General features: G+C 40.9%; 2 long non-coding RNA genes across 5 annotated transcripts; one reads left to right on the forward strand and one right to left on the reverse strand.

Moving 5' to 3' along the window:
• Positions 1–6,924: 6,924 nt before the first annotated feature.
• On the reverse strand, positions 6,925–8,856 carry LOC146425200 (uncharacterized). Of its 3 annotated transcripts, XR_014846912.1 has the most exons (4): positions 8,649–8,856; positions 8,242–8,536; positions 7,454–7,599; positions 6,925–7,304 (listed from the first exon to the last, which is right to left on the reverse strand). It is a non-coding gene; the product is annotated as an uncharacterized LOC146425200 (long non-coding RNA). The 3 variants fall into 3 exon arrangements; XR_014846911.1 differs by lacking the exon at positions 8,242–8,536 and having other exon boundaries at positions 7,454–7,629; XR_014846910.1 differs by having other exon boundaries at positions 8,242–8,856.
• Positions 8,857–9,082: 226 nt separating this feature from the next.
• Positions 9,083–15,404, forward strand: LOC146425201 (uncharacterized). 2 transcript variants are annotated; one of them, XR_014846815.1, is made up of 4 exons: positions 9,083–9,216; positions 9,365–9,462; positions 10,001–10,136; positions 15,048–15,404. It is a non-coding gene; the product is annotated as an uncharacterized LOC146425201 (long non-coding RNA). The 2 variants fall into 2 exon arrangements; XR_014846816.1 differs by lacking the exon at positions 15,048–15,404 and adding an exon at positions 11,998–13,936.
• The last annotated feature ends 424 nt before the right edge of the window (positions 15,405–15,828 follow it).

A 15,828-nucleotide genomic window follows, 5' to 3' on the forward strand; every position in this document is an offset into this window, starting at 1 on the left:
TGGCATCCTCCAGTGATATGCACTGGATTTCAAGCCTTTGTCGCACTGTCAGCTCCTGTGATGATCCACAGAATATGGGCATTTGACAGGTCTTTAATAAACAGTTTGCTGCTGGGATGTATTGAAGTTCAGCTGGATCCAGCTCGAGTTCAGCAGAACACATAAGGCTGTTAACTCACCTTTATGATACAAAGGGGAAAGAAAGAGAAGGAAGGGGGGAAAAATCCAGGCTTGGACACCTGCTATTTTTTCAGACATTAATTATGAGACCTTATTTTTGCAGAGGATGATAATGGAGTAGCAAGCTACAGTAGCACATTCTTGCTACAAAAAAAAACCTGCAGCAAGAGCACTAGAAAATGCTTTTTAACTTTTTTCTTGTTTTTTGATATACCTGTAGCTGGCTAAAAACCCTCCAGGGGAATTCGGTTTGTTGGCTCGTTTGGCAGAAATGGGATTGCAGGGCTGTTCTTTGTTTCTGCTGCTTTGAGGTTCTTATGGCACTGGCTTACAGAAATAATCACAGGACCATAGAATCATTTAGGATGGAAAAGCCCTCTAAGGTCATCAAGTCCAGCCTGTGACCAGTTCCCACATCTTGAACATCTCCAGGGATTGAGAGCCCACCACTGCCCTGGGCAGCCCCTTCCAAAGCCTGACCACCCTTTCTGTGAAGAAATCCCTCCAAATGTTCTCCACAAACCTCCCCTAGTGCAGCTTAGGACTCCATCCTCCTGTCCCTGTTCCCTGGAGCACAGCCTGACCCCCTGGCTGTCCCCTCCTGTCAGCAGCTGTGCAGAGCCACAAGGTCCCCCTGAGCCTCCTTTGCTCCAGGCTGAGCTCCTTTCCCAGCTCCCTCAGCCTCTCCTGGTGCTCCAGACCCTTCCCAGCTCCGTTCCCTTCCCTGGACACTCTGCAGCCCCTCAGTGTCTCTCTTGTCCTGAGGGGCCCAGAGCTGTCCCCAGGGCTGGAGGTGCCTCAGCAGAGCCAGCACAGGGGACAGGCACTGCCCTGGGGCTGTGGTCACACCACAGCTGGGACAGCCCAGGGGCCACTGGCCTCCTGCCCACCTGGGCACCCCTGGGCTCATGTGCAGCTGCTGCCACCAGCACCCCCAGGGCCTTTCCCAGTGGGCACTTTTCCAGCCCCTCTGCCCAGCCTGGAGTGTGGCTACTGTGGTCTAAGTGTAGAGCCCAGCATTTGCTCCTACTGAATCTCATATCTCTGGTCTCATCCCCTGGATCCAGCCTGTGCAGATCCCTCTGCAAAGCCTTCCTGCTTTCCAGCAGATCAAAATTCCCACCCAGCTTGGTGCTGTCCATGAATTTGATAATGGTTACTCAATCCCCTTATCTAGATCACATATTTATATAGTAAAATATATAAAAATAATTTATTTTTGGATGCAATGTTCATGTCAGGGCACGAGTAAGGCAGGAAACCACTGTGGAGATGAGATGCCAATGAAAAAGGAAAGAGGAGCAAACCAGCTATTTTAGACCCTGCTGCTTCCTCCATGAAGGAAGAGGAGGGGGTTGGAGTTGGGCAATGTGGAGCAGGAACTGCCTCCAGCATTACCATCCTTTCCTCATCACAGCCAAAATGGGAATCCCTGTTCTTTAGGACTTCTTCACCCCACTAAAAACGTCCAGATTTTCCTTTCCCCATTCCTCTTCTTCTCGCTGGATTGACCTGATTCCCTGCTTTTTAATTTTTTTTTACCCTCCTATAATTTATTTTCCTTATTTGCTTTGTTATTCTTATGTAGGTCAGCTCTGATCCAAGCCATACCACGTTCTCAATTGGAAGTCTTTTAAACTTTTTTTTCATTATTTTCCTTTAAAATTTATTTTAGCAAATTTTAGCAAAAGAAGAGCTTTTCTAGTGTCACTTTTGCTAGAGTCAGGACAGCCAAAGGAGGGTGGGTGTCAGGGAACTTGCACTGTTTACTGCAAGATTTATTACGTAGAAAAGACTTTACTCCCAGATTTGGTTCTCACAGACCTGAATGTTCTTGGACTCAAACTTCACACTGATCTCTGCTTTGTGCAGATCATTTTATCTTGCATCCTATGTGAATTGAAGCAACAGAGGGGGAAAAAGCCCAAACCTAAAGAATGTTGCTGGCGTGGATAGGCATGGAAAGGAGTTGAGCCAAATTAGAAAGGGTGAGGTGATGTTCTTGGACAAGACAGAACCTGGTGCATTATCTGGGATATCACTCAGAAAAGATCAAGCCTTGATATGCTGGTTTTTTTTGTTTTGTGTTGAGTGCAACTGCTCAATTACCATCTAAAAAAGCCTCTTCAAGTTAATGGAGAGTGCAGAAATAGGAGAAAACTGGGACTAAAATGGAGCAATTGTGTGACTCTCAGGGTTTTTTTTTTGTTTGAGCAGCAATGTGTATCAATAACGTGACCTGTATAAAATACAGAGCCTTCCTCAAGGACAATTTTAGAATGAATTGGGAAGGAAAATAAAATTCATGAACTCAGTTCTTCAGTTTCTGTACAGTTTGAGGTCTCAGTCATCTTCTCCCACGCAAGGAAATTCTAAAATAAAATCAGGCATGCCAGAGGCATATACCCAAGTGACTAAACTTTTTAAGGTGCATGAGTTCCTAGTTTCCCCATTTCTGCATAATTGGAAAGATTTTTGTTCCTACATGTCCTTTCCCAAATATATCTATACTGGATAATGCCTACAGTGAGTACAATTGAGAGTGACATGCTAGGAAAAGTTAATTAAGAATCACCTATGCTTAAACAGGAAAGGAGATGAACATTAAAGTAGCCCAACTGAATGAAATTGAACGCTGTATGCTATCATAAGTGACAGCTGACATGTTTAGTTCCCTGTTCTATTCAGGGCTGTTAGCTGATTAGTGTTATCTCACCAGCCTGCACTTCCTCTGCTGTCTCACAGAGTGCTGAAGGACTCTGCCACAAGGGACTTTGCTGTGACATTGTGGCCCTCTGCTTGGCCCTGTGAGAGTGGAAAGAAGGGCTGTGAATGGAGAAGGAGTGAATGGAGCTGGCCTGGAGCTCCATCAGGTCATTGCTTTGATTTAGGGGTCAGACCAGCATAATGAGTTGGCCTCAACCTGCAGAGCTGCTCTTAGTTCTGCATCCAGCCAGAGCCACAGAGGAGAGATAAAAGATGCATCAATACATAATCTACTGAAGCCCCAAATACATGCAATTTTTCAATAGAAAAACAGAACTTAGTTAGCTTTCCTCAAAATTAAAATAACAACTGTTTTCATTTCTAATAATATGGAAATTCTCACCTTCCTGGATTGCTGTAAATATTTACCACAACCACCAGGCTATTAAGATAATGATAGAAGCAATAATTTACCCTTAATAGCACATTCTGTGGTAACTAATCCTTATGCCGCAAGATGTCCTGGCTTAGCTCTTGTTCAGGATTTTCCTTTGGTAGTTAAAATGTATTTTTCTTGTGATGCCCAAGGCTTTTGCACTGCTTTATTTACCGTTGTGTATGGAGATCACACAGTTAGAAGACCAGTTCTGAGGCTGGCAGTCATAGCCTGGGAAGAAGGGGAGAGGCATGGAGTATATCCTGAGGTAACAGGGAAAATTCTGGAAAATTGTGCCTTTTTTGTCTCTCTCTTCCATTTCACTTCCTCTCAAAATGTGAAGCTAGTGCATGGTGGAGGGGAACAGCAGGGACTGAGGGGAGGCTCTGGACCTGCTCAGATCAAAACAACAGAACATAAAGGATTCTGAAAAAACTAGAAACTCTGTATAGCTGGGAAATCCACAAAGTGAAGTTTATTTAGAAAACATAAAAGATATATGTTTTTCCCAATGTGTGACTGCTTGCTGCGAGATTCTTTATCTTGGTACATAGTGGTCCCCAGTAATTGCAGATGTCAGGTTGATCAAAGCAAGGAGATCTGGTGGATAACCAAAGCCCACAGCCACCAGTGCCCAGAACCAGCAGCCCTTCCCAGGTGCAGGTTCAGCTGTGCCTCCCAGCCTTATCTCCTGTCAAAAAAATTCATTATTATTTAAACTGAAAATAAAGCATAGAAATGAAAAGCAATATGCATTAGAGATTCAGTATCTTCAAAGGCTGTTGTCTGTTGGCACTTTTTATTTATGTGGCTTAATCTGAATAAAGATGGTGAATACCAATGGCTCAGCATTCCTTAGGGCTCAGCTGACAACTCCCATGAGCACACATAGTCTGAGGATAAGAAGTTATTAACATAATTGTCTTGTTCTCAACTACAATCTTTGCCTCTCGTGCTCCAGCACAGCTTTGCACCATTTGCTCGTGTTTACTTCAAATTCAGCCTGTCCAGATGCCTTTGTTCAGAAACATCAAGAGGTATGTGGCCAGATTGAAGGCAGTTCAAAGACCAGGAAGAATGATTAGAGATCTTGAAAACATGGTCTACACAGGAAAATTGGAAAAAAAAAAAATCAGCTAAACACAGGTTCATCAAGTCCTGTAGTTGTTGGTGTCAGGTAGTATCAGTAAGATGATAAATAATTGACTAAGGTGCAAAGATCCACTTACAGCCCTTCCCCATGGCATCCCATCCTGCTGATGCCTCTCCACTTCTGAGGAAGTACTGGTGGTTAGGAGACCATTGCCTCTGCTGAATAATCTCCAGCCTTTAAATACACCTGAGGGTTCCCACCAGTTTTTAGTGTAAGTTGAGAGCTGCAGGAACACCACATGCAAATGTTATTGGATAGGAAAGTGAGGGAGTCAAATACTATAAAGCCTTGCAGAAATGCAAGAGCAAAAGAAAAACAAACATTTAATTTTCTTAGACTCCATCAGAGGCCATTTTGTCTGCCCCTTTTTTTTGGAAATGTTGCTTCCTTTTGTGTACCTTTCCAAAGGTTCTTGTCATTCCTTTACATCCAGGTGACAATAACTGCTGTGCTTATGACAGAGTGATTTTTACTGTGTCTGTGGCTAATCTTACAGCTCAGAACTGTCTCACCATAAGTCTGTATAATCTCATATGTACTGCTGCTTGTAGTCCCTTCTGAAAAATTTCCTGAGGACCATTGAATAGGTTTATTCTCAAAAAGAATTATAGAATTTTAATGTTTTTTAATCTGAACTATCTGCCTAGATTTACTTTATAATCATTGGAGGGAAATAGGCACTTTAATGATAAAAACCTTCTAGACAGAGTCAGCTACCTAAGTTAGGTCAGCTGAGTCAACATTTGGGGATGATTTCCTTTCAGACAAAGAGATTTCTTGGTGTCTAGCTAAGATCAGCTCATACCCAGTATCTAAAGATTTTTGAAATTAATTCTCTCTCCTATATGTCTGTCATATTCAGGTCCCAAAAGCAACCTCTAGGAAGAGCTGCAGACCAAACTATAATGATAGCATCTAAAAAAACTTCACCCTCACAATACTACAATAAAAACAGCATTGAAAAAAAACCACTTGCCCAAAAAATAAAAAAAACCAAAAAAAACAAACCCCATACCACAAACTCTGAGTCAATAATTCAGTGTCCACAAGCTGTAAGAAAATTCCTCTGGCAAATGACATCTATAATGTTCTTTGACTTGCTGCCATTTCTTCTTGCTGCCTTATAATCAAGTTTGTTTTCAGGCAGACTGTGCCTGATTCTTCCAAGATAAGGAGGGTGTGTATTCAAACAGAAGTTAGCAGTAGATAGATCTGTAGCATGGGAAGGGCAAGAAAGTAATTGAATAGAGTTATGTGTATTAATGTAACACTTATAACTGATTTCCAAGAAGAGGGATTGAATTCTCCAGAGGTGGTGGCAATAATCTCTGCAATTACCCACTGGGAAAGGAAAGAGTTTGCAAGTTGAGACAATCTTTGGGGTGAAGCAGGAGAGGTACTATTGAAAGATATACATGTCAATATTTCTACCTATAACTCTGCTAATGGAGAGTCAAAGTAGTTTAAAATAATTCTAAAAAGATAAAAAATTAATTGAAAATTCTGTCTCTATGAAAGCTTGGGTTGAAAGCATTATAAATATCCTAGAGTGGCAAAGGAGAGGGTGTGGAGATTTTGATATGGAGAAGATGTAAATACAAATACAGATATAAATCAGAGATAGAGATGAGATAGAGATAGAGATAGAGATAGAGATAGAGATAGAGATAGAGATAGATGATAGATGGTAGAGATAGATAAAGATAGAGATAGAGATGTAAACATTTTTTCATCTTCAGTCCCTCTGGTATACATTGAGGTTCCTGTATAAACACCAGCTTCAGAACACTATCAGAAGTTTTGCATATTTACATTGCATTTTTTATCAGAATCAGAGGTACAAAGAGTGACCATTTCAGTTACTTTATATCTCCTTTCCCTAATGTCATTTTAAATTGCACAGAAAAAACCATTCTCAGTTCTCCAGCATGTCTTAGTATCACCAATTATTTGTGGGGGTCAAGGATGTTTGACCTCTCAGACTGTGGAGGAGAATAAAACCATTCCCCACAAGGATCACAGTCAGCTCTTCAGTATGCTGGAACAGGCCAGGAGTTATGAATTGGTGATGCTGAGAGCAGAGGTGGTGTGTAGTTCCTACTCACATCCAGCACAGTGTGTCCTGCATGGCTTGGGCAGAGGAACAGGGGAACTCTCCTTCTGGCTTCAGAGTGGCAGCACCAAGCTGCCCCTGTTGGGACAGAACACCGTAAAAACCTGGCTGTCCTCTTCCAGACTCAAACTAGCAGACTTGCCAGCTGGCATTACCACTAATCTTGGGTTTTCTGCACATTAAAGTATGTAGTTTCCCTTCCCTTCCCTTCCCTTCCCTTCCCTTCCCTTCCCTTCCCTTCCCTTCCCTTCCCTTCCCTTCCCTTCCCTTCCCTTCCCTCTGCCTCTATTCCCTTTCCTTCCCTGAAGTCAGTGTCTGCAATTAGAGGTTAATTTGTGTAAATCCCAACTCTTTCACTCTTTAAGAATGAGATCTTCTCACTCTGTGCAGTCAGTGTTCTCTGCTCTTCCTAAAGGATGTCAGAGGGAAGGACACAAGGAAGGGCTCCATGTTTCCAGGGCAAGACAAGGAGATATCATTGCCTGCATTGGATGGGTTAAGGGAACATTTCTTCTGCAGACAGAACCTTTATAGTATCCATTATGGGCATGTTTATATCTGTTCCTTGGAAGATCTAACATCAACAACTTCCCTGGATGGACCATCAAGCCTGGTGTGGTTGTTTCTGTTTCCCTGCAGTCCTTCCAATAAAACTTGTCCAGGTCCATTAACAGAAGCTATAGAGTCAGGTGTGGGTCTGTTTTCCAGTGACAGGTCTGAGAAAGTGCATCATTTAAAAGGTAAATAGTTTCCCCACAAACAGAGCCCAGCAGCAAAGGAATTTAATTCATGGTATATATCCTAACTCCAAAGGCTTGTCAAATGCTGGGCTGTTCTCTCAAAGGAAGAGATTAAAAACACACACCTCAGCCTGAATTGTAGCCAGATTCATCTGTTGGTGCATTCCTGTTTTCACTGGGACTGAACAGGAGGGCTGATAGATGATCTCATTCTGATGAGTGAAATCCTGACATCTTAGAAACCAGTTTGAGTTTTGCCATTGGGTTTGCACTGTAATTGAAATGCCAGCATCCCATGGGTCTGGAGATGCCACAAGAGGAAGTTTAACCAAAATGTTTTGAGGAATGCTCAGGCTCATCTGGATTTGAATTTTGAGTCTTCCTACATGGAAACCAGTAATGCTTACCGTAGCAGGGCTAAACGACTGCTCATTGCCATGCTTATCTGGACAGTTCTGCAAAGTTCAAATCATATTTCAAGCCAAAAAGCTTGGACTTTTCTAATTCAAGATATCAAGAGGACTTTGGATCACCATGCTACACAGGAAAGTTGAGACCATCCTATTTTTTTCTGCTATTACATCTTGCAGAAGCAGTAATAATAATAATAACATTAATAGGGGAAGAGGAAGAGGAAGAGGAAGAGGAAGAGGAAGAGGAAGAGGAAGAGGAAGAGGAAGAGGAAGAATTAGAAGAAGAAGAAGAAGAAGAAGCAGCAGGAGCACAATAAGAGCTGTTCAGCACAAAGCACCAAACAACATGTTTTTTCCTTGCAGTAAGCCTTGGAAAGAAAAGGTTGCAAAACCCTTGGTACCACCTGCTGAGAGTTTTCACACTTTAAAATAAAGCTGCCAAAGACATAAGCAATTTTGGGTTTGGTTGCATTCTAAATGTCAATATTGCTGTTTACTACCTCTTGAAGTAATGAATTGCATCGAAGGTCCAGCAGCTCTCACTGGTCCTATTGATTGAAAACCTGAGCTGTGGTTCACTGTTTCTAAGTCACCTATTATCCCTTTATACAGTGACCCCTGCCTGTACACTTGTAGTTCTGCTGTTTTTGAAGCATGTATCTAGTGAACATGCCTTCAACATCTTTTCCATCCAATTAAAATTCCTTGCTATCATTCCCTTTTATCTAGCCTTTGTAATTGGATTCCCAGTTTCTCAATTTTCATGTCAGCAAGGGGGAAAACGATAGCAAGTACCTGATAAAAAAAAAAAAGTTATGATTCAATTCTATATAAACGGTTTGCTCTTTCTTTAGCTGAATTTCTGAAGGGGAAATAGCCTTCTGCAATCACACTATGATTTTTCCACCTGTGTTCTCCACTTAACTCTGAGATTTCTTGGCCTGTTTCAGTCAGATTTAAAGATGGGCTTGTAACTCTTCTATAATATCCTGGTGATGCTACATTTCTAAGAGGTCCAGAAGACTGGAAACTGGCTAGAGGAGGTGAACCTGGAAGAGTTCAGGCCCAGGCTGAATGGAGCTCTGAGCAACCTGATCTAATGGAATGTTCTCCCTCCCAAGGCAGGGGGTTTGAATCTTGGGTCACTTCCAACCCAACCCATTCTATGATTCAATGATTCAATGATTCAATGATTCAATGTTTCTATGATTCAATGATTCTATGATTCTAAAATTCTAAAATTCTAAAATTCTATGATTCTATGATCCAATAATCACACAGAGAAAAAAACTGTATGGTGTGAGTAGATATCTACCCAGCCTGAGTAGTCTAATGTTGGTGGGGACATTCCCACATCTCCTCTTTCTCCTCCACATCTGCTCTTTCCCCAGGGACAACTGTGGATATCAGTGGGGCTGGAGGGCATAATGGCTTTCCTTCATGCCGGGTAGGGGAAAGAAGAGAAATCTAGAGGAGTAAGCCACCCAAACCAATCAGGAAAAAGATTTTGTTAATGTCTCTGCTCATTAAATACCTTGGGGGTTTTGAGGGCATTACAGTCTGGCAAGTTCTTTTCAAAGCTGGTCATGTCCTAAGTATTTTCTGTTTTCATGTTACTGGCAGTTCGGGAAAATATGCTCTAGCAGCATCTTGTACACCAAGATCAATATCAGAAACAGGAGAAATAGATCACTTTCTGGAGGTGCCTGTGGAGGGCTTAGGTTAGTCCAAATGTTCATCTTCTACATGGCTGCCTTTAGGTGAGATGAGTCAAGGCTTAACTGGCCAGGGTTTTGTTATTGTTAAAAACGTGAATCTGAACAGAGCAGAACATTTGTATTGACCCATAACGCAGTGGTTCAGTTTACATTGACTCAACCAAACTATTATTCCCTTTATTCTGAAAGATTTTCTCTTAAGGAGAATTTCAGAAATTCTCAAAAGCCAGTAGTCTACAAGCTGTGCCACAAATACTTATTTACAGAAATCATCCAGTAAGTCTGGTGTTACAGTTAACCTCAGATAGTCTTTTCCTTGATTGATATTCCAAAGTCTTGGTCAAGAATCCTTAGATGACATCACTAGTGTGTGGAATAATAAGACAGCATTTTGGTTTGTTTTCTTTTCTCTCATCTGATGGAAGAACATAGCCAATAAATTATTGAAGTCAGTAGTAATCAGCAGCAGCGGCACACTAGTACATCAATTATGAAATGATTATAAAATTAACCATCAAATCTATTTGATAACCATTCACAGGATGCCAGGAAACAGGAGTTCCAAATATGATGGAATACTCGTGACTATGATTGCAAGGAGGAGACAAATATTTTGCAAGCCTAACCCATCTGCTTAAAATAATGCAAGTCATTCCAAATCTTTCCTCTTAGGCAAGGTACAGTATAGCCTTTGGATAACAGGAAAGTCAATTTAATGGAACAAAAGGTTAAAAAAACTAAATAGCTGTAACTTGGCAAATAGGGATACAGAGCCAGATAATTGTCTGGAAGCATTTGAAGGGAGGGATAAGAATAGTTTCAAGTCATTCAGGGGAGTGTAATTAGATATAATAGGATGAAATTAGACAATGGAAAATATTAGGGAGGAATACACTGATGAAAACCTCATCTAAAACCTGGCATAGACTGCAAAGGAAGCTTGTTGGAGAAAGTCCTGGCTCCCTGGTAAAAATGAGTGGAAAGAAGAATTATGAAAATGCACCTATTCTGCACTGGAAAGGTGATGGGAAGATCTTCAAAAGAGTTTCAGTTTTAATTTACTCTGATCCCATATATATTGCCTCAGTATTCTGGTAAAATGGAAGGAATTTCTTTGAAGACAATTTTCATTGTCTTTCTAAGGTTCAGAACCTTTATTATCATGTCTAGTACTTTCTAAGCACTAACTTTATATGACACAATTAAAAATCCATAATCAAAAGCAATGTAAAGTTTTCTCCAGAATAATGTTTCTGGCTTTTTGTTCCTGAGAGGTACCAAGGCCTCTTTCCTCTTCCCATGACCACTTTTTTGGGGGGGATGGTGGGGAGGATTCACTTTCTGCCCCTGGTTCTCTGGAATAAGGTGGCAAAGGGATGATTTTCACTATTTGTACTCCCAGGGCTGACTCACCATTGTGTCAGTTCCTGTAAGGTATTCCATGTTTCTGATATCAATGTCATTCTACTAAACTTTATGCCTTGTTTATCTGGACTGTATTGCAGACTTGGGCACAGACTACTTGTCTTGTAAATATTTTGTATAAATTTTTATTTACCCTCAACGTACAAATTGGGATTAAGTGGCCAAGCATTTATGAAATTATCCCTCCATTTGTATACTGCAATTTTCTCTCCCCTCATAACTCTCCGAAGATCATGTTACACCCCTTGACTGGGTTTCAGGTTGCTCAATAACAGACTGTTCCTGGAAGTTAAAGCTCTATTTTACCTTTTCTGCTTCTGTGCAGCCACAGGCAATGCTGTGAAGAGCTGTGTGAGTGAGGTTCTATCTATCACACATCTTGGCTCTGCCTGTCCTTCCCGTTGTGCAGAACCTGTGTAGGATATTCTCCCCAACCAGATAAATGTGATGAGCAGTCAGTGAATAAAAGATCCACTTTCTCAAACGTCTTCTCCATACAGAGTCACAGTGACTCACTTGCAGAGTTATGGATCATGTTTACAGTGCCAAGAGCAGGAGTTATTCCCATCTGACTACTTTTTGAAGTACAAGACAGATAAAATCATCTCAAAAGCATTAGGGAGCAACAGAGAACCTTGGGCTGCTCTGTGCTGAGAACAGCCAACCAAACCATGTTTGAATGGAGCCATCCATTTAACTGGAGATGAATGTTTGCAATCACAATAACTGGATTTAATTATTACTTAAAATACTCAAAGTACATTTTGCTTGGTAAAGGAAATTCTTTTAAGATGATTGCAGTGCTAAATGTTCAGATTGAATAGAAAAAAGAGGACTTGGAGCCATTTAAAATCCAAGATTAAAATGTGACACAGTTGAAATTATATTTATTCCTCAACATTTTCTGATTCTGCAAAATGTTTCCTTTTGTCTTTAAGACAGTGGAGTTTGTGTATAGGTAGGGGGCTATTCACTCTTGAATTACTGCAGTATACAGGTTTACAGAAGGAAAAAGTATTTTTTATTTAGATTTGTTAGCTGCATTGTGATTTTACAATGCTAGTGACATCTTTCCTGTCGCCTAATTCTAAATTTTTCCCTACCTAACTGTAGGAACTGAGGTGACCTAAGATCCTTTCTGGATTCAACTGTACCTTTCCACTGAACACAATCAATCCATAGTAGGGATCAAGGTTTGGCCACGAGTGCTTCAAAGCAGAGAGGATAATCAGGATAATGAAGCCTTTTTCCTCCTCTCACCTTCTTTGCACATCCAGGATGTGAACATCATCAAAACTCAGCCCTTCCTGCATCCCGACAATGAAGCAGTCGTTGTAGCTCCCAACAAACACAACTGTCTCTTGAAGGCTCTTTCAAGGCCTTCCTTGCATTTTAAACACTGCCCCAGGTCTGGAGAATGTTCCCTGGAAGTCAGCTTGGACCCTTCCCAGGCAATTTTGAATCCCAGCAGTTTCTTTCTCAGCTGTCTTTCGATCACAGGCTCTTGGCAACTCAATTTCTGGGCAAGAGGCAGGTCTTTCCTGAGGCTCTGGTTCCCTGAATGCAGCAGAGCTACTTCCAGATGAATGCCATGGAATTCCCCAGTCCAAGTAATTGAATTTTACTCACTTTTTGTGGTTTTTACGCATAGAAACAACATAATAAATCAGGTAGGCCAGTGATACAGTCAGAATAGCAGTGAGATTTCTAGATAAAGGATTATGGTTTTGGGTTACTGTTTTATTTTGATGCCCTCTTTAGTTACCAATTTGTTTTACAGTATTTCAGTCAGGTCCACAGCAGGCATCCTGAAGGGTTTATTCCAAAAAAGCAATGCAATTTGAAAAGGTAGAAAATCACAGAAAACTCATTTAATTTCACTCATTGTTACTAGTTTGCCATTCTGCATTGATTTTATCCTTCCTATTGTACATGGACTATATTCTCTAATGGGTTTACAAGTCTACTGATTAATGTGAGTAAAAATAATACTTGCTCCATTGCAGGGGTAAATAATGTCTTAACTACTTTGCACCCTACAGTGCTTTCAGAGCACTAATCTGACATGGCACTATCACAATGACTTCACCTGCCTCCTTTCCAAACCCCCTTAAAGCCTTTTTCGTTCATTTTATTCTCATTTCCTCTGACTATTTGCTCAACACTTTTAAAATGGATTTGCTTTCACAGTGACTACACCTTTTGTGTGCAAACATTTCAATATCCACCTTATCCTGTTGGGAATATTTACAGAAAGGGAATTTTTGACTCACTATACAAATATTGAAAGAGTGAATTTAAATTCAAGGCACAGAAATTTGGAGCAGAGCTGCTACTGAGATTATCTGTAGAAGGCACAGGAAAAAGTTGCTCATGATTGTTTCAAAAAGTCATTAATAAATTCTGCTCCCACCACCTATTTCCTTTTTGTGGTCAGTGCTGACTTTCACATATTTTTTCACTTTCTTGAATACTCTAATGACAGCTTTCCTGATGTGTTTCTATGTCCCTCAAGTGATCAGATTTGTCTCACATACACTGAACACTTCAAGTTCCACCAGTTTTCTCAGCCAAGACCATTGCATATGGCAGACCCAGTTAGTTCCTGCTCACCACAGTGTGGCTTGGGTTCGAAGGAACCTTAAAGCTCATCTCCATCCAACGCCCTGCCATGGACAGGAGCTCCTTCCACCAGACCAGGTTGGTCAGATCTTCATCCAGCCTGGCCTAGATAACCATCACCTCATCCTCTGTCTCTCCTTCCTCCTCTTCCCAGCAGCAGACACTGCCCTAACATGAACACATATATTTATTCTGAGAGAAAAATTGACAGAAAGGTAAAGGCTAACAGCAAAATGAGGAGTGTGGGGCTTTTTTGCTAGAACTGCACAGCTGGGTAGAGGCAACTAAGCTAGTTAAAACAGATTTATCTCAGGTGGTAGAAGCAGCTGAGTTATGGCAGTGATGAACTCCAGGCAGGATAATTAATTTTGCCTTTCAGACTTTATAGAGCTTGAGGCCTCTAGTAACCAGGCTGGGATGTTTACAGTGAAATAAAGCACAACTGCATCATGACTGTGCTGGAGGTGGTTTGCTTGCTTTAGCAACTGCAAGATGGTTTCTAAACCAGAAACCAAATCCCACAAACTCCATTCCCTGGTACTGCTAGCCTGTCTCCTGAGAAGGATATCACATATCATTTCTGGCTGTTCCTCTCATGCCATCTACTCAGCCTTGAGCCCTGGAGTTCATGCCAGAATTTTTGCAAACCTACCAGCACTGCTCGTTGTTAGTCAGCATTCACACTTTTTCTGCAAACATTAAATCTACAGGGCAAATCAAGCTTTCTCTTCCTTTTTTCTTTTTTTTTCTTTTCAAGTGTCATAAGGAAAAATGGTATTTATAATGCTCTGAGATGAGGAAAAGGTTAGTATAGTCGAATCCAATATGAGTTAGATGGAAAAATGTTCACACTTTTTTTCTTGTTTTCGCAACATTTTAAGAATGTGTTGACAAATATGACAAAAATCACTCAGGAGTCTGAAAAATTTTAATAAATGTTTTCTTTTTTTTCAATTTAAAGCACTTTTCATTTCAACAATTTCATAATACTTTTTTCAATTAAAAAAGTAACAATTCAAAAATCATACCAAGCTAATAGCAATTTTTTTGTAAGCAAACAAGGACAGACATTTTAGGAAACTGATTTTTGTATTGATTTGGTTTGTTTTTCTTTTAAATATTTGAATTTTATATAAACTTCTATTTCTGTTCCAAGAAAGGAGAAAGTATTGATAATAATAGGCTATGCTGATAAATCTTTTCTTTCCCACACATTAGTAAAAATAAAAAGAATACTGATAAAGAAGTGAAGATCTCAGAGATGCTACCTGCCATTCTTATGTACTTGGTTAGAGGGCCAAAGCAGAAACTACCTCTTTTTAAGAGAAAAAAAGAGTCAGAGGATATGTGTACTTTTAGTTATCAGAGAAGCAAATTTAGAAAAAAAGGATTTTTTTTAAAATAGCACTACTTGCTGTACTGAAAAAAATATTGTGATGACACTTAGATGAATTCTTCTTTTGTTTGATCTATATATAAATAATACAGTGGGATACCAAGAACAGAATTTGTCTTTCTGATTCACCCTATTGATAACCTAGGTGAGAAGGCTGATGGCTGGTGGCAGTGACAACTCACTGATGGATTTGAAAGGAGCCTACAAGAAAGATGGAGAGACACTTTGGGCAAGGGCCTGAAGTTACAGGACTACAAGGAATGGCTTTACAGTGAAATATTTAGATTAGATATTGGGAATAAATTCCTGGCTGTGCAGATGGTGAGGCCCTGGCACAGGGTGCCCACAGAAGCTGTGGCTGCCCCTGGATCCCTGGCAGTGTCCAAGGCCAGGCTGGACAGGGCTTGGAGCAACCTGGGATAGTGGAAGGTGTCCCTGGCCATGGCAGGGAGTGGAATGGGATGAACTTTAAGGTCTCTTCCAACCCAAACCATTCTGGGATTCTGTGATTCTGCAATCTAGCCATGTAATTAACAGGATAATAATCACCCCCTGAAGTCAGTGCAGTGCAAGGGTGTGACTGAAGTGACAGACATCAGACATCTCCCACAGCCCAGCCTTCCATGCCTAGCTGAGGAGAAATCAGCACGGCTGCATTCAGTGGATCAATGTCTGCAGGAGCTGAAGGTTTAGCTGCCAAAACGCCCTTGGTGAAGGAGAGACAATTCACTAAATAGCCTTGGGATTAACATGTAGATTAGGATGAAAGAATAAAAGGGGTTGCAAAATATAATCATAGAGTCTTAGAATGGCTTGGTTTGAAAGGCACCTAAGAGATCATCTCATTCCAAACCTCCCTTCCATGGGCAGGGGTGCCACCTGTGAGATTAGGGCCTCATAATTCTAATGTCTATCTCTTCATCTGT

The sequence above is a fragment of the Lichenostomus cassidix genome, chromosome Z (genome assembly GCF_008360975.1).
Source record: "Lichenostomus cassidix isolate B80296 chromosome Z, HeHo_3.0, whole genome shotgun sequence".
NCBI classification, from domain to species: Eukaryota; Metazoa; Chordata; class Aves; order Passeriformes; family Meliphagidae; genus Lichenostomus; species Lichenostomus cassidix.